This window comes from Sphaerodactylus townsendi, linkage group LG03 (assembly GCF_021028975.2).
Source record: "Sphaerodactylus townsendi isolate TG3544 linkage group LG03, MPM_Stown_v2.3, whole genome shotgun sequence".
Classification (NCBI taxonomy): domain Eukaryota; kingdom Metazoa; phylum Chordata; class Lepidosauria; order Squamata; family Sphaerodactylidae; genus Sphaerodactylus; species Sphaerodactylus townsendi.
In genome coordinates this window covers 14,023,857-14,042,274 of record NC_059427.1, presented here as the reverse complement: position 1 = coordinate 14,042,274, position 18,418 = coordinate 14,023,857, and the positions used below count along the sequence as shown (strand labels likewise).

The following is an 18,418-nucleotide window of genomic DNA, read 5'->3' as shown; positions in this document are numbered from 1 at the left end:
GTGGTTCTCAACCTGGGGGTTGGGACCCCTTTGGGGGGTTGAACGACCCTTTCACAGGGGTCGCCCAAGACTCTCTGCATCAGTGTTCTCCATCTGTAAAATGGATAAATGTTAGGGTTGGGGGTTGCCACAACATGAGGAGCTGTATTAAAGGGTCGTGGCATTAGGAAGGTTGAGAACCACTGGACTAGGGGGAAGCAGCGATATCCCCTCCTGCTATCTTGAAGTTTTTAAATAGCAGGCAAGCAACCTCTCCAGACTGAGATCTGGCAGCTTCTTCCTGTGTTTTTTTTCTTTAAGGTTAGTTTTCTAACTCATTGCTTATATGAACACATGATTAGGGTGAATTACAAAACAGTAAACACAATGAAAAGCACAAGCATATTTGTCATACGTGAGAGTCAGCATGGTGTGGCAGTTAAGAGCGGTGGACTTTAACCTGGTGAACTGGGTTTATGTTCTCATTTTTCTACATGAAGGTTGCTGGGTGACCTTGGGCCAGTCACAGTTCTCTCAGACCGCTCTCAGACCGCCCCCCCCCCCAGGTGTCTGTTGTGAGGAGGGGAAGGGAAAGTGATTGTAAGCTAGTCTGAGACTCTCTGAAGGCAGAGTTTTAAAAACTCTTTTTCTTACAACCCTTCTCCTTAATTACAATCGTCAATCCATAATTTAGGAGTACTGGCACATCACAGGTCCCTTCCCTTTTGTGGGCTCATTAGGGATCTTCTCTTTTACCCCCCACCCCACCCGATTTTGACAATCTGTGTTTCTTCTCCAAAAGAATGGCAAACTTCTCACACCTACATACATCATTTGGGCTGTGAGCAAAATCTCTCTTTGTTATGGATCCTCCCCTTCTAATCTTTTTTATTATTATTACTATTTATTAGTTTTTATTTAATTTTTTATTGTATCATTTGAATTTTACAGTTTATAGTAATCAATCTTGATCCTCCTTGATCTCAGATTGCAAATGCCTTAGCAGACCAGGTGCTCAGGAGCAGCAGCAGCAGAAGGCCATTGCTTTCACATCCTGCATGTGAGCTCCCAAAGGCACCTGGTGGGCCATTGCAAGTAGCAGAATGCTGGACTAGATGGACTCTGGTCTGATCCAGCAGGCTCGTTCTTATGTTCTTATAGTAATTTCCTTCTTTATACATTTTCAAACGATACTTTCCCCCCCTTTTCTCCCCCCCCCCATTGCTTCTTCTTCATAGTTTTGTCACACAAACAGCAGTAAGTTCATTCTCTGTAGCCTCTTCTCCCATATTTCTTCGTCGACTCGAGCTTCTTTCCTCCAGTCCACGTATATTATCCATATCTTCAAAATTTCATTCTGTTTATCTTGCCACCTCTTATTTTTGGTTAGTAGATCGAAAATATCAAGTGTCACTTGTTTCCAGATATATTCTAACCATCTCTGAAGTGTCCATTTTTTTCTTTTCTTTCCAGCCCAAGGCTATTGTTGCACGGGCTGCTTTGAATCCTCCCCTTCTAATCAAACCATCCATTTTTATCCTGCCTTAAAGAATACAAGGCAATGGACATGGCTTTCCTGTATCCATTTTGTTCTGACAATAAAGCCGCGAGAGCTTCACAGCACAGTGGAACTTTGATTCAGCTTTCTCCATGCCCAAGCCAACATCCTACCCACTTCATTAATGGTTCTCAAAACACTGACCCAAGGACCTCCCATCCTGCCAAAAAATCTTCCACTGAGGTCCAAGCCTTCTGCTCCTCCTCACACACAGCTCCTCTTCAAACCATTTGCAGCAAACAGTGCGTGCGCATGGAGGCCATCTCTTCTCACATCTCCAAAACAATGCAGTGAATTTGCAAGATCCTTATCGGCAACACTTTAAAAACAATATTGAGAAAAGGTTTTGGCCTACACAAGTCAGGCCTACGGAGCCACACCTCAAATGTCCCAATCAATGTTCTCATCAATGTAATCCCTTGGCTGGAAGGGACCAGCGTCAAAGACGAGAAGAAACTTCCTTAGTGGTTGGCTACATTTCTAGGCTAGATGAACAAGAGAAGAAAAATATTTCTCACAACTTCTCTTGGAAACAGAAGACGACTGAAACCTGAACTTCCCTTATTTGGCTGAAAACCGCCTTTGGCTATTGTTGTGGATGGATGCAAAGTACTGTCTGTCTCTTCTCCGTTGAAATCCTTCACATTGGGAGAACAGAAGGACAGCTAGTTTAATTTTACACCGGGGATTACTTAGATGACCGTTTCAGGACTATACCTTTTCGGTACAGACAGTTTATGGGGCTGAACTACTGGATCCCAGCAACAAATCCGCCTGTTTTCTACCCAGTACTCTGAGGGGATCTTGAAGCTAGGGGACTAGCAGTATCGGTAGTTCTATGGATCTCCCGCCATTTAAGAACATAAGAACATAAGAACAAGCCAGCTGGATCAGACCAGAGTCCATCTAGTCCAGCTCTCTGCTACTCGCAGTGGCCCACCAGGTGCCTTTGGGAGCTCACATGCAGGAGGTGAAAGCAATGGCCTTCTGCTGCTGCTGCTCCTGAGCACCTGGTCTGCTAAGGCATTTGCAATCTGAGATCAAGGAGGATCAAGATTGGTAGCCATCAATCGACTTCTCCTCCATAAATCTGTCCAAGCCCCTTTTAAAGCTATCCAGGTTAGTGGCCATCACCACCTCCTACGGCAGCATATTCCAACCACCAATCACACGTTGTGTGAAGAAGTGTTTCCTTTTATTAGTCCTAATTCTTCCCCCCAGCATTTTCAATGGATGCCCCCTGGTTCTAGTATTGTGAGAAAGAGAGAAACATTTCTCTCTGTCAACATTTTCTACCCCATGCATAATTGTATAGACTTCAATCATATCCCCCATCAGACGCCTCCTCTCCAAACTAAAGAGCCCCAAACGCTGCAGCCTCTCCTCATAAGGAAGGTGCTCCAGTCCCATTTGAAAGGGTTGGAAGAGTAGATTCCACCCCCTTCTCCCAAGGCAGACAATCCCTACCCCCAAATCCTACAAAAGTGAGGGTTGATTCACATATTACAAACTCCATATGGTATTCTGTACTGGGAATTCAATCCCCATGCACGGGGTGGGGGTATTCAGGTTGCAGCTGTGAGGGGAAGGGCCCTTAGCCTGTGGTGGCGAACCTTTTGCACTCCAGATGTTATGGACTACAATTCCCATTAGCCCCTGCCAGCATGGCCAATTGGCCATGCTGGCAGGGGCTGATGGGATTTGTAGTCCATAACATCTGGAGTGCAAAAGGTTCGCCACCACTGCGCCATTCCCCCACCACTGCTACCTTAGCTTGAAATGGTCCCAGACCCAGATTTGCCTTACTGAGGACACTTATGTGTAGCCATGAGTAACATATCTTTCTTCAACAGGACAAAAAACATGGTTCCCAAGGGCCATGTCAGGTAGGAAAAATGGTGTGGGCTGAGGAAAGGCTTCATCGCCTTGTCCCGGGTGCCATGAATCAGACTCATGCATGCCAGGGAACTGAGTGCCCAGCATGAGTGTAATGTGGATTTTCTAATATATGATTCAGCCTTGAAAAGACTTCATTTCATCCTTAGCCAGACTGGTATGATTTGGGCTTGCCTGCCGCTCTTAAATGACTTGTAGAGCCCTTGGGATACTCCCACCTCCTCCAGTTGTCCTGGCCTTCACTGTAGTGGCTCTTATCTGGTACATATCTTGAACAAACGCTACTAAGGTAATTTTTAAATCCCCTCCGCCCCCCCACACACAGTCTGCAACCCAATCTGTAACCTGTAATTTCCCAAATAACGTCAACCATTTCTCTTCCCAACACACAATCCCAGATTTCTCATTAATGCTTTTAAGATTTGGGTTGCACGTGCGTGTCTTTTTTATATTTTTAAAATTTCACGGGTGTAATAAATCCCTTTTCGCTCAACGTAAACTACCTTAATATGGACTGGGGAGAGGAGAGAAATGAATCATGAGCTATATAGCTACCGTGTTTCCCCGAATATAAGACAGTGTCTTATATTAATTTTTGCTCCCAAAGATGCGCTATGTCAGTGATGGCGAACCTTTTCGAGACCGAGTGCCCAAATTGCAACCTAAAACCCACTTATTTATTGCAAAGTGCCAACATGGCAATTTAACCAGAATACTGAGGTTTTAGTTTAGAAAAAACAGTTAGCTCTGAGGCATGCGTTACTCGGGAGTAAGCTTGGTGATAGTCAGTGGCTTTGCTTTGAAGCAACCATGCAACTCTTCCAATGGGTGAATCACGATCCTACGAGGGTTTACTCAGAAGCAACTTACTCTCAGGTAAAGGATCGTGCTTTAATTATTCGCATGAAAATCAGTGGGGTTTAACAGCGCTTAACAGGGTTACCTACACTGCTTCCCCAAAACTAGGTCTTAGATTTAATGCTAATAATGGATCCCAGTGGCCCAGGCCAGTCTAAATATGTGGAGAGGGGGGCGACTCTGTTTGCGTGTGCCCACAGAGAGGGCTCTGAGTGCCACCTCTGGCACCCGTGCCATAGGTTCGCCACCACTGCGCTATGTCTTATTTTCAGGGGATGTCTTATTTTTCTGTGTTCTGTTCGTCGGGCATGCTTCCAAACAAAAACTTTGCTATATCTTACTTTCGGGGGATGCCTTATATTTCGCACTTCAGCAAAACCTCTACTATGTCTTATTTTTAGGGGATGTCTTATATTCAGGGAAACAGGGTATCTGTAGCTAGAAATCCCCCCGCCCCAACACACTACTGTGGGTACATGCAGTCTCAACTTAGCAGCACCTTTTTTATGGACACACAAGCCTCCAAGTGTAAACCATGAAAGACAGTTTAGACTAAAGATAACAGTTTAGACTAACAGAAATAAGATTTATATAGTTTAACTACTTTGAACAAAGAGGAAAGGCAGATAATAAAGGTTTGGAGAAATAAAAATAAACCAGCATCTTGTAACACATTAATAGTTAAATTTTATTTCTTGTTCTGCCTAGGTTTGAAAGGCATACTGAGGTACTAGATTTCCAACTCTGTACAGCACCATCTTCCCTACAGAACACAGATATCCCTTCCCACAAGTCTGCCAGATGCTATTCCTCTCAAGACATCACAGTTACAGAGTTGCCAAAGCAAGCCCTCAAACACCTACCCGTGTTTCCCCGAAAATAAGACAGTGTCTTATGTTAATTTTTGCTCCCAAAGATGCGCTATGTCTTATTTTCAGGGGATGTCTTATATTTCTGTGTTTTGTTCGTCGGGCATGCTTCCAAACAAAAACTTTGCTATGTCTTACTTTCGGGGGATACCTTATATTTCGCACTTCAGCAAAACCTCTACTACGTCTTATTTTCTGGGGATGTCTTATATTCGGCCACAATGCCAGGAAAAGACAGCCGTTTACGGTATCTATAAGCCAGCTTTCTCACTGAGACTCAAAGCCAGTGGTGGGATTCAGCAGGTTCGCACTACTTCGGCAGAACCGGTTGTTAAAATGGAGCTTGTCAACAACCAGTTGTTAAATTATTTGAATCCCACCACTGCTCAAAGCGGATTCCACAACGCAAATCAATGACATTCCACATGGACAGACCTAAGCCATAGGTCAATACGAACAATATGCAGTGTACTGGGATTCCCAATGTCCGAACGGACATAGCACATGGAGTGTGGATATTGTGAAGAAAAATGGCATTACTTCAGCAAAAAACAATGATGCCACAAAAGAGTAGCATCTGCAGTAAACCGATAATGCGTCCAAACACAGTGATATAATCCAAAATTCATTTCCCTTTATTAAGCACCTTCCTGATGTCAGGTCTATGATTCATTCAATGACAAACTCTGGACTTCTCCATCAGAAATCTTTATTGAAACGAACATTGAACCCCTGGCTTTTGCAAAGCCAGTTCTAACCCACCCCCCAATTACCCATAGCTTTATTGCCTCTGTTGTTCGCTCCCTCCCTTGCCCCCAACTACATAAAGTAAAAGCGGGAAAAGAAGACAAAAGCAAAAGAAGGGTCTGCAACCTGCGGCTCTCCAGATGTTCATGGACTACCAATCCTATCAGCCCCTGCCAGCATGGTCAATTTGGCCATCTCGCAGGGGCTGATGGGATTGGTAGTCCATGAACATCTGGAGAGCCGCAGGTTGCAGACATCTCGTCTAGGGCAGAGAGGCCCAGAGATGCCATTGTTATCTACATTAAGAACATAAGAACATAAGAACAAGCCAGCTGGATCAGACCAGAGTCCATCTAGTCCAGCTCTCTGCTACTCGCAGTGGCCCACCAGGTGCCATTGCAAGCACAGTGAGAAAGGAGACATAAATAGAGAGATTCAGTAACCCAAAGAGGCCCCAGTCATTAAGCACACACTGACACCTGAATTATTTGTTGGAGTTTAGCCCAAGCAGTTATTTCATCAGAGCTTATAAACTCAGCACAAGGGTGGTAGGAATATCTGATTCTTCTGAGCAGGTACAGCCCTGACCCAGGTCAGCCACCGTAGCAAGAACTAGATCACTCGCAGTATGATGCCATGGTTAGCATTTGGATGGGAGGCCACAAAAGAATACCAGGGTCATTATGAGGAAGAAAGCAATAGCAAACCACTTTTGTTAATATCTCGCTCTGAAAAACACACTGGATTGCCCTAAGTCAGTTGACGGCACTTTTACACACACCCAATTAGTTTGTCAGACTAGGACTGCGGAGGCAAGAGCTCAAATTCCTGCTCAAGTCTTGGTAGGGCTGCCAACTCTGGAATGGGAAATTCCTGGCGGTCCAGGGGTACAGTCTGGGGAGGGTAGGGTTAAGGGATGAGAGTGGAGTCATGGAATCCACTCCTCCAAAGCAGCTATCTCCTCTGAGGGAGCTGATCTCTGTAGTAGGGCGATCAACTGTAACGCCAAAGATCTCCAGGCCCCACCTGGATGTTGGCAACCCTGACCCTTGAGAGTCATGCCACCTAATCCAGTGGTTGCGAACCTATGGCACGGGTGCCAGAGGTGGCACTCAGAGCCCTCTCTGTGGGCACGCGCAAACAGAGTGCCCCTCCACACACACATCTAGGCTGGCCTGGGCTGCTGGGCTCAATTATTAGCATGAAACCTAAGACCTAGTTTTGGGGAAGCAGTGTCGGTAACCCTGTTAAGCACTGTTAAACCCCACTGATTTTCATGCGAAGAACTAAAGCGCGATCCTTTACCCGGGAGTAAGCTCAGTTGCTTGCAATGGGGCTTGCTTCTGAGTAAACCCTCCTAGGGTCGTGATTCACCCGTTGGAAGATTTGCTCGGTTGCTTCAAAGCAAAGCCACCGACTACCACCAAGCTTACTCCCGAGTAACGCACGCCTCGGAGCCAACCGTTTTTTCTAAACTAGAGCCTCAGTATTCAGGTTAAATTGCCGTGTTGGCACTTTGCGATAAATAAGTGGGTTTTGGGTTGCAATTTGGGCACTCGGTCTCGAAAAGGTTCGCCATCACTGGCCTAATCAATCTCGCAGAATTGGCAAGGAGAAGCAGGGAGGGGGGAAACTGCACAGTACCGAGGGGAGGGCAGGAGGGAAAAAAAGAATGTCTATAGAACCACAGGGGAAGTCTTATTACATGCTTACCCACTGACCCACAAGGCACCTATGTATGGAAAGCTAGGTATGTGGGGACAAGTCTAGTGTACCTTCTTCCTGACAAGCTACTTTTCTGGGTTCGGGGGGTGGGGGTGGTTGCTGCCAACTTGCAGCCAACGTATGGCAATCTAGAGGGCTTACAAGGTGAGAGATATTGCGGTGGTACCATTGCCTGCCTCTGAATAGCAACCCTGGACTTCCTTGGTGGTCTCCCATCCAAATAGTAGCCAAAGTTGACCCAGCTTAGCCTGATGAGACTGGGCAAGCCTCAGCTATCCAGGTCAGGGCACAAGGGTAGTAGGAATATCTGATTCTTCTGAGCAGGTACAGCCCTGACCCAGGTCAGCCACCGTAGCAAGAACTAGATCACTCGCAGTATGATGCCAAGATCAAACATGCTATTCCTCTAATCACAGGTGGTGGGTGAAGGTGCTGCCTTAGTGTACACTATGTTAACATTACCAATAAACATGCTGATGACTCTTACCGCTGAAGCCGTCATTTGCATAGTTCTTTACAGAAGCAGACTGCTTTCGGTCTTTGTGTAACTCACTTGTTTTGCAATTTGACCGGGCTAGTCATAATCTGGCTCTGGAGGAAGCACGGAGGTTCACAGAGGGACCTTGCCCAAAATCAACCAGTGAAATCCAGCGGTGGATATGGGGGAAGGGGTTGAACTTTGGCCACTGTAATATGAGCCTAGCTTCCTTTCCACCATTTCTGTCCTGATCATAACCAAGTGCGTCATTTTACGGTTACCAACCCAAGTCAAGGACTATATTGGGAATAGTCATTTCCTTCGCCCCACTAAGCTAATGGACGGAAGGTATGCAAGACGGAATTCCACTGCTGTCCTCTGCTGAAATAGCAGCAGAATGCCGGAACGCCTTCTGCCTGTGATACAAACCTAGCACACCAAAATTAGCAATTTCCTTATTCATGCGTAGTTTAGAGCAAGGTGACCAGACGTCCCGCTTTTGGTGGGACAGTCCCGCCTTAAACCAATTTGTGGAACTTTTTTAACTGTCCCGATTTTTGGAAGGCTGCCGCACTGCCTTCTGGGGCGCTCCCGGTTCCCGCCCTGTGACAGGACGGGAAAACGGGGAGCGCCCCAAAAGGCAGTGCACTGCTGTGGCCGTGCGCATGCGCGCACGCACCCGGGTCCCGGTTTAAAAAGGTGAAAATCTGGTCACCTTAGCTTAGAGCCTTAGCAGTGCCATGTGTAGCTCCTTCCAAATCTTATTTCTTTTCTTCATGTACACCCCACCTTTCTGCTCAATGGGGACCCAATGGAGCTAACACTGTTCTCCATGTTACCCTCACAGTAACTCTGTGAGGTAGATTTGGCTGAGAATGCATAACAGGCCCCAGGACACCCAGCAAGCTTAGTATCTGCAATGCATGCTGGGATCAGACTAAAGTCACACATGCTCCTCACAGATCCAAACTGTGTTGTGATCCATTCCTCTCCCATTAAAGTCCAGCTCCCACTGCAAAATTTAAAATCACTTTTCTAAACGTTTAAACTTTGCTATTCTTCACAGAGCAAGGGAATTTTGCGCAACCATATCTGGTGTACCAGACGGTATCATAAACTATCGTTAGTGGAGTAATCTGCAGTCAAATCAATTATGTGAGCTGTGGTTAATCAAACCATAGTTTCACATAATGATTGAACCACTTAACTGAGCTCTTTTACCGGGAACAACATAGTTCAGTATGGCATTATACAAGTTTTTAAGTTCCACAGAACCCCTCACAGCATGGTTTAGAGTGGCGGACACTAATCTGGAGAACTGGGTTGGATTCCCTGCTCCTCCACATGAAGCCTGATGGGTGACCTTGGGCTAGATACAATTCTCTCAGAACTCTCTCAGCCCCACCTACCTGTCTATTGAGGGGAGAGGAAGGGAAGGAATTTGTAAGCTGCTTTGAGGCTCCTTTGAGGTAGAAAAAAGCAGGATATAAAAACCAACCCTTTTCCTCATGAGGTAGAATGGAGCACACTCGAGGGTCTACAGCAGAGCACCCTAAGGTGCCAGGCACTGAGAACATTTGTGTTTCAGATAAGGGGTTAGATAAAGCTGAGAATACATGCCTAGCCAATGTGCTATTTATAAAATTAGGTTACAAGCTACTGAAAACATTTGCATTTTATGAAACACTCACTGTTCTCAAGTGAGGCATTAGAAACGGATGCAAAGGCCCACACCCCACCAGAATTATGAATTCCTAGGCACACCTTTTGAAAGTGCTGAGTAGATTGGTCTTCCTAACAGGATCAGAAAATGAAACTGGGAGGGAAACACTCATCAACACCAGACAGAGAGGAGAGGAAAAAACCCCAAAAACCAAAACAGCAGACAGATGTTTTTGACTGACATAATAATAATAATAATAATAATAATAATAATAATAATAATAATAATAATAATAATAATAATAATAATAAGAAGAAGAAGAAGAAGAAGAAGAAGAAGAAGAAGAAGAAGAAGAAGAAGAAGAAGAAGAAGAAGAAGAAGAAGAAGAAGAAGAAGAGGTTTTATAGGTTACATCAGAATAGCAATAGAAAGAATACACCCCAAAGGTAGCATCATCAATCAATCATTGCAGAGGGTGGAGATCATCCCCTTACTCAAAACATTTAGGACAAACTAACGCTCTAATTGGAAGATGTCAATTTGTCACCTTTGACGTATTATGAACTAAGGTCCAGCCCCACTTTATCAGTATTGTTCTTTGTTGCCCTATTTTCTAGACAAAGAACCTAAACATTTTTCTGTGTCTCTTACTCTGTATCAGAAAAGGGCAACTTCAAGGTACTGTTAGAGACATTGAGACCTCAAAAAAAGTTTAGCTCACATATTCTTTGGGATTGAGAACAAGGGGCATTCTTCAGGGTTTTTAGAAGTCTGGTTAGCAACAGTGAAAGAACAGTAAGCATTAAGGCCTGCCTGAATTCTTTGAAGAAGGAGAAGGAAAGTAGTAGTAGTAGTAGTAGTTTGGATTTATATTCCCCTTTCTCTCCTGCAGGAGACTCAAAGGGGCTTACAATCTCCTTGCCCTTCCCCCCTCACAACAAACACCCTGTGAGGTGGGTGGGGCTGAGAGAGCTCCGAAAAGCTGTGACTAGCCCAAGGTCACCCAGCTGCCGTGTGTGAAGAGTGTACAGGCTAATCTGAATTCCCCAGATAAGCCTCCACTACTCAAGCGGCAGAGCTGGGAATCAAACCCGGTTCCTCCAGATCAGAGTGCACCTGCTCTTAGCCACTGCTCTTAGCCACTACGCCACTGCTGCTCCCTATGAGCTATGACCACCTCTGCTATGGTCACCCAGCTGTCTAGCAGGGACCCTGCTGCTAAGCTCTAGAATTGCCCTCTAAGCATAGGGCCTTAAATCTTCATTCGCACATCTCTGGCACCCCCACCTGTTCGAAGGTAGCGCATCGCGTTTCTCTTTTCCCATGCTTCCTGTTACATGCTGAAAGCATTCGACACATGGAGCGCTCCTGCAAAAGGTACTCTCAAAAATAAAATAAAAAACCCAAGCAGGCCTGCCACATTCTGCAAAACCTCGGTGGGAACTTCATCACTAAGCGAAAAAACGTAAAAAGGCGTGCAGTCTGCACAGGACTTCCGATCTGCTAAAACCGTTCCGTCAGGTAACCGACCAGAAAAACCGATGGATGCAAAATTCTACCAGGCCCTGCTCATTTCCAATTAAGATAAACTCATTAAAGCTGAGACAGTTACAACGAAACAGTCGTGGTGGAATAACCGCCATTTAATTGAAACAACGACAATCAGTGCGATCATCTGAACGAAAGCAACCCCGCTAATTAAACCAGGCTCCGAAGGCACGTTCTGAAGTTGGTTTTGTTCACCACACCATCTACGGTTTCCAGCGCTGCCTGAACGTGGCCATCCCGAATTGTTCTCCAGCACCACCCACACCACAATGCAGGTTGAGATACCAGCTGGAGCTCTGTGGGGGAAGGGCAAAAAGGCCATGTTTATCAAGGCATCCTCTGAACGCACCACTTTTCCTTGAGGTAACCGCAAACAGCACCTACACGTCTAGGGTTACAAAGCTTCCAGGTCAAAAGAAGCAATTTGGAACAGATACACTGCCAAATTGCCTCGGGGAACAAGCTGAGGCTCCCCGAACGGGGTCTGAAGATGTCTCCACAACCACCAGACACCTCCGCTGGGACTACCCTTACCTAGAGGATGAAGGAAGTAGCAAGAGCAAGGCCCAACCCTTTGCTAACCCCATGTCTCTTACCTGGATCGAGTTCAACACCTCCCCTCGCTTAGGATGTTCATCCAGGGAGGGCTGGGCTACATTGCCGGAGCTCCAGTTCCTGAGATTATGAGTCCTACTCCGGGCCTTGCCCTCTCCTCCTAGCCAATGACAACACAGTGCCGAGGACACGGGAATTACCTTAATTACGAGCCTTTCCTGGTCGGCGATGTGGGTAGCAATTTACTAGCAGCTCAGCACAGCAGGTTCCTGACCTGGAGCAATCTGACTATAAGCAAGGCTGCGCACTGAGAAGAAGGGAAGATAGCTCTTGCCTGGCAGATGCTACACCACAGGTGTCAAACTCGCGGCCCTCTAGATGTTATGGACTACAGTCCCCATCACCCCCTGCCAGCATGATGCTGGCAGGGGATGATGGTAGCTGTAGTCCACAACATCTGGAGGGCCGCGAGTTTGACACCTATGTGCTACACAGTCAGTATGCCAATTAGAGTTTAAGCAGGCAGAGGGAAGCCAGTGCGGTGTATTGGTTGTAATGCCAGACTGGGATGGCAGAGACTCATACTCAGTAGCATACCATGGGGAAAAGGGGCCCAAGGCAAGTAATGAAATTATGTCCTCCCCCCCAAAAAATTGCAAACCTGGGGAGGGACAGAGGGAAAGGGCGCCCTCAACATCTGGGATGCCTCTCTCCAGACCCCCACACACCTTCACCAGAGACAGAGCCCCACAGCAGGAATTGAGCACCCCCACGTGGGTGATGCTGGCCCTTCTGCAGCAACGGGGAGGCAAGTTGACAGCTCTGGTTGCCTGCCCTGCCCTGCCCGGTGCGGCCAGCCCACAGCAAAGCCACCAGCCCAGCATTGCAAACACACTGGGCAAATCCCTGAACAAAGCCGGAGGTCTAATGAGGAGCGCAGCACTCAATGGTTGATTCCGCACTTGCGTTATCGACCTAAGTTGGAGCTGCGTTCGACCTAAGTTCTCCGCACAACCACTGGGATCGACGTGGTTTTGTACCAGCTTCGCTCCGTGTAACGGTCAAATTTCCGACTCCAGTTGGGAACGACTACTTTTTCAGGGAACCATGCTCGAACTCAGCTCAGTTCCAGTAAAGTGCAGAATCTCTGGTGCCAGGAGTCCCCCATTCAGCCAATCACAGCTGAGTGTTTCGGGCATGCGTACAGCTGGCCAATCAAAAAACGCCACCTTCGTCCCTCCATTCCTGTGGCAGTTTTTTTTATAACGTGTGTGGGGATAGATGGAACATGGCCGTAGAACAGGAGTCAATCGGAACGGAGCGGCGAAGAGGCACAGGGTGATTCCGCCCTCCGAGCTGAAATCAAGCTGGTTGCAGTGGGGAACAGCAATGGCTTCGACCTAGGTCTGTACCCTTCTCAGGGAACTGGGTCAAACCTTTTTTACTCGTGTGCGGAATCGCCCAATGGGGAAAAGTCATGAGCCTGTCCCTGAGCACGGAGGACTCTGATGTAGAGCTTGAAGAGCCTCTGCCTACAGGGGTGCCTTCTCGTGAGGAAATGCAGGCAACAGAGCAGGCTCCAAGTTCACCCTTGCAGGCTAAGGCAGACCCTGATGCCGTGCAGCTGGGAGGACCATCAAGAATCTCAGAAGAGAAGAGTTCCGAGCCAGCTGCTCAAAGGAGGCAAAGTCAGAGGCTACACCTGAGAGTCGTAGGACAAGTGATCTCATTGCTGCTGGGTTTGGCAGACGGCTCTGGGAGATGGAGGCATCTGCATCTAAGGAGGATTGAGCTCTTGCAGAATCCCAGCCTCAGTAACCAGATCTTCATATATCTGCCCTATCTTGAGTGCAACAGGTATACTTTCTGGTAAGCTCCACATGCCTGGTCTCCCTCTGACCTCCAGCTCTCAGCCTGCCTGCCTGTGCTTTTGACTTCAGACGCTCTTGACCATGCCTTCGCCTGCTGCCTGCCCTGACTCTGGACCGGCTTCAACTATGCCTTGGCCTACTGCCTGCCCTAACCCTGGACCGGGTGGCTATGCCTCACACGCTCACCTTGACTCTGGATTGTCGAGTCACACTCCGGGGCCTGCCTGCCGCAACACAGGGAACTGGTTCTGACAGAGGACACACTCTTGACAGGGGACGTAGAAGCTGGTGGGAAGGGAGAGAGGACCCTTCAGGCCTCGGCTCACCCAACAATCTTTCTCGCTCGATTGCCGGCCTGCCGCCCACTCTCTCACTCACCGGCAGAGCTTTGCCAGGAAGAGGCCTATCTAAGCCCACTGCCCCCCAGCTCTGCCATGGTTTGTTCACAAGAACTGTGCTTTTCCCTGCTGCGAAAGTCCTATGGAAGCAGGGGAAACCCTTGGCTGGAGGGCAGACAGAAGCTGGGTGCAGAGGGGTGTGTGCCCCCCACATGACCCAGGAGAATGGTCCCTGGGTGATCTGACCCCCTCTGGTCCCCCTAGATCAGTGATGGCGGACCTTTTTGAGACCGAGCGCCAGAATTGCAACCCAAACCCCACTTATTTATCGCAAAGTGCCAACACGGCAATTTAACCTGAATGCTGAGGTTTTAGTTTAGAAAAAAAACAGGTTGGCTCTCTCTTCCTCCGCCCCACCTGTTCGAGCAGGGGCCAGCCTGCTCTAGCCTCCAGCAAGTCCTGCGTGCACCGCTCTGTGCCTCTCTAGCATCTCTGCCTTCTCTGCGCCCACCCCCCCCCGGGCAGCAGCCACCCGGAGCTCAGGCACCAGGCCCGCCAGCCGAGGCCTCCCTGCTCACCGCAGTGCGCGCATGTTGTCTTCAGTGGCCCAGGCCAGCCTAGGTGTGTGTGTGGGGGGGGGGGATGATTTTCTGCCCCCACATGATGAACTCTGTGTGCACATGCCCACAGAGAGGGCTCCGAGTGCCACCTCTGGCACCCGTGCCATAGGTTCGCCATCACTGCCCTAGATATGCCATTGCTCAGTGGTGGGATTCAGCAGGTTCGCACCACTTCAGCAGAGCCGGTTGTTAAAATGGTGCTTGTAAACAACCAGTAGTTAAAATTATTTGAATCCCACCACTGCCATTGGTCATACTCAAGCCCCCCATACAGTCATGAAGCTACTTAACTGAGGCGTTGTGAAAGAAAATAGAACGAAAAGGAAGAACCAGGCTGGCGTGAGGTAAAGGGTAGGAGAAAAATGAATGCATAATTTGAAAGAAGCTCATATCTAATTCCCAGAAACCACTGAGGCCCGCCTACCATAATCACCACCAGAAATCCTGTAACATGGCTGCCACTCAGAGTTAGATAACTTTGGGCCACGCAGATCATACCATTAACAAGACAGTTTTATTTGCTCACCTCATGTGGAAAGAGATACAGTTGTAATAAACACATTAGCTAGCATTTATGTGGCTCCTCAGACCATCCACGTAACATCATTTAATTCTTGTAACTATTCTCTAATTCAGGTTGAGGGTTATTATTATCCCCGTACCGCAAATGTGAGCAAGGCTAAGAGCCTGCCTCAAGGACACTTGGAACAGGAACTTCCCAGCTCACACTTGAAGCAGTACATTATCACCACGGTGAGAAATCAGCTCGTGGTAGACGAAAGACCTAATTACTCAGCTGAACATGCAAATTGCTTCCATGGAAAAGTATTGGGCTTGAGACAGAGTGACCAGGCCTCCCATTATAGCATTTCCCGGCCTGGGCCCCTCTCCTTATTGGTGGAGCAGCAGGAGCAAATTTGGGATGGGGAAAAAAATTGAGGTTACGGTGACACCGCAACATCCAGCAAAACATCTGGGATTCCTAGAACACTGCTCTGACACATTGATGTCTATATTTGTGCTGGAAGTGATGTCGCTGGGCTGATGTTAGGCCACTTCTGTTGTTCCTGCCCAATAGCATCTCCTCCCAGTTGCCAGCACTCAGCTAGCAACCCTTGCTTGAGGCGCTGCGGGGTAATCGAAAAGCTCCATTCCCAAAGTTTAATCAGAAAAGGTAGCTTCAGACATCCAAGTCATCATTTGAGGTTGTAGAAGGCTGCGGCACAGTAGCAGATCACTTGGTTTGCATGCAGGAGGTCTCAGATTTAACCCTCAGCATCTCTGTCGATCAGTAAGCAGGCAATGAGATCTCAGCCTGAGACCCCCGGGGAGCTGCTCTCTGTCAGAGCAGGCAACCTTGATGGACCAAGGGTCTGATTCAGCATAATACAGCTCAATGCAGTGTTGGGATCCAAAAATTTTAGTAACAGGTTCCCATGGTGGTGGGATTCAAACTGTGGCATAGCCCCAATGGGGCTGGGTGGGGCACAACGGGGCGTGGCCAGGAATTCTGGGGCGGGGCATTCCTGGGCGGGGCTGTGGCAAGGACGCAGCCGCTGCGCCGGTCCTTGGGCGGGAAACGAATGCACGCAGTTGCAGGCTGCCACGCACGCCGGTGCACCTCCTGCTAGACTGCTTCAAGTTCTGCGTGCTACTGCTGAGAGGAGGGGCGTAACTAAGGCAAAAATCACGTGGCAAAATCACCAATTAGTAACCCCCTCTCGGCACACACAAATAATTAGTAACCTACTCTCGGGAACCTGTGAGAACCTGCTGGATCCCACCTCTGGCTCAATGTCCGGAAACTGAAACCCGTGCAACATGCGGCAGCCAGATTACTGATGGGAACATCATGCCAGGACTGGATCACTCCAGTCCTATACCATCTACATTGGCTGCCCATCGAGTTCCGGGCCATCTTCAAAGTACTGGTTTTGACCTTTAAGGCCTTTAGCGGTATTTGGCCTGTGTATCTGAGGGACCGTGTAACAGACTTGCCCCACCTTAAAGGGTTGGTGTGAAACAGTCCTGCTTATAGAGGCCTGGGTGACACTTAAAGTAATGCAGCAGGCCCCAATTTACATAGGAGCAATGTGATTGGTCGTTGGGAGGCACAGTTGCCTATGGCCAATGTTAGGGGGCGACATAATGCTGACAAGATAGACAGAGCAGAGCCTGTCAGAAGAGAAGGAGACAGCAGAACAGTCTTGTGGGTGCTGAACAGCTTGGAGTTCTGCTCAGTACAGATCAGATCTGAACAGATCAGTTTGAGAACAGCTTGTGTTCAGTTTGAGAGCAGAGTCTGAAGAGCGGAGTCTCTCAGTTCTGACTCTTGTGAAGAGGGATTCTGATCCAGCTCAGATAGCTGACAGAATTCCAGTAACCCTCTTCAAGCGGAGGAAGCTTGTGCGAGGCCAAGGAAGGCCCTGGCTTTTGGTGCAGAGCGAAGCGCCGGCCAGAGGCTTGTCAGTGGCACTGACCGGACCTAGGAGTCTGTTGAAGCAGCGGCTTACTCGCGAGTAGGTCACCTTGCAGGATGCAATGCAAACAAGAACCGAAAGACACACAGTCACCAGTGCAGTTCTGTTTATTGCTAACTACTGTCAAAGTGCTCCGCCAGACCACAGGTGTTTCCAGGCACACATCACCCTGTAGTCTGTGCCAACTATATACAATTGAGGTGCCAATCAGGTGCCCATGTCTTATCTGACTTTGCACACGGTACACAGTTGTGCACACAGCCCTAATTATGCACACAGCACCTGCTGGAAGGAGGGTCCACCTGTCATCTAGATTTTGTCCATCTAAACACATGTTCTGACACCCCTTCCAAAATCGGTATGACAGACTTTACATATTTACATTTGATACAGGCATCACATTCAGCTGTTCACACAAAAGCTTATATTTTTCTTTTGCAGTAGGCTTGGTTAAGGCGTCAGCTACATTCAACTTAGAATCTACATATTGCAGCTTAATGAACCCGCTTTGTACTAATTCCCGTACATGTTCATATTTCACGCCTATGTATTTGGTTCTAGCCTTTAGGTTTTCGGTTTCTGCTAGATGAATGGCTGTCTGTGAATCCTCCAACACAGGTATTGGTTGATGAACAGTTTCCCCTAGCTCTGACAACAATGCTTTTATCCATAACAGTTCGTTGCATGTTTCAGAGATGGCACAGAACTCGGCCTCAGCAGTTGATAGACTGACTGAGGTCTGTCTATGGGACTGCCAGGATACTGGTACATTGGCATAGGTTATTACAAAACCTGTGCATGACTTGTGGTTCTCACCGTCAGCAAATGAGCTATCAGTTGTAGCACATAGCATGTTACTCTGTTTATCAGCTTTGACCAGTAACCCTAGTTCAGCAGTGCCATTTAGATACCGTATCACACGAGTCAGACCTATCCAGTCATGCTGCGATGGCTTAGCAGCATGTCGGCTTAGAATGCTTACGGCAAAAGCCAGGTCTGGTCGCGTCCAGTATGCAATGAGGAGTAAACTTCCTAACAGAGACCTGTATAGTTCTGGATCACTACACAGTTCTGTATTGGACACATGTCCAGCCCCTGTACCATACCAGTCTGGAGAAGCCCCAAACCTCTAGGCCAGTGATGGCGAACCTATGGCACGTGTGCCAGAGGTGGCACTCAGAGCCCTCTCTGTGGGCACGCACAAACAGAGTGCCCCACACACACACATCTAGG

At 47.9% G+C, this 18,418-nt stretch overlaps 1 protein-coding gene across 3 annotated transcripts in view; it reads right to left on the bottom strand.

Moving 5' to 3' along the window:
- The window catches only part of PPT2 (palmitoyl-protein thioesterase 2), a 71,668-nt gene that overhangs the window by 27,584 nt on the left and 25,666 nt on the right, over window positions 1-18,418 (bottom strand). The window contains exon 1 of one of the 3 annotated variants that reach the window (XM_048489483.1): window positions 11,918-11,954. The exons of 1 other annotated variant lie outside the window; for it this stretch is intronic. The gene's annotated coding sequence lies outside the window, so the exon portion shown is untranslated. Of the gene's footprint in view, window positions 1-1,917; window positions 1,968-11,917; window positions 11,955-18,418 lie in introns of those variants that run through there. One more of the 3 variants, XM_048489484.1, reaches the window with a different exon arrangement.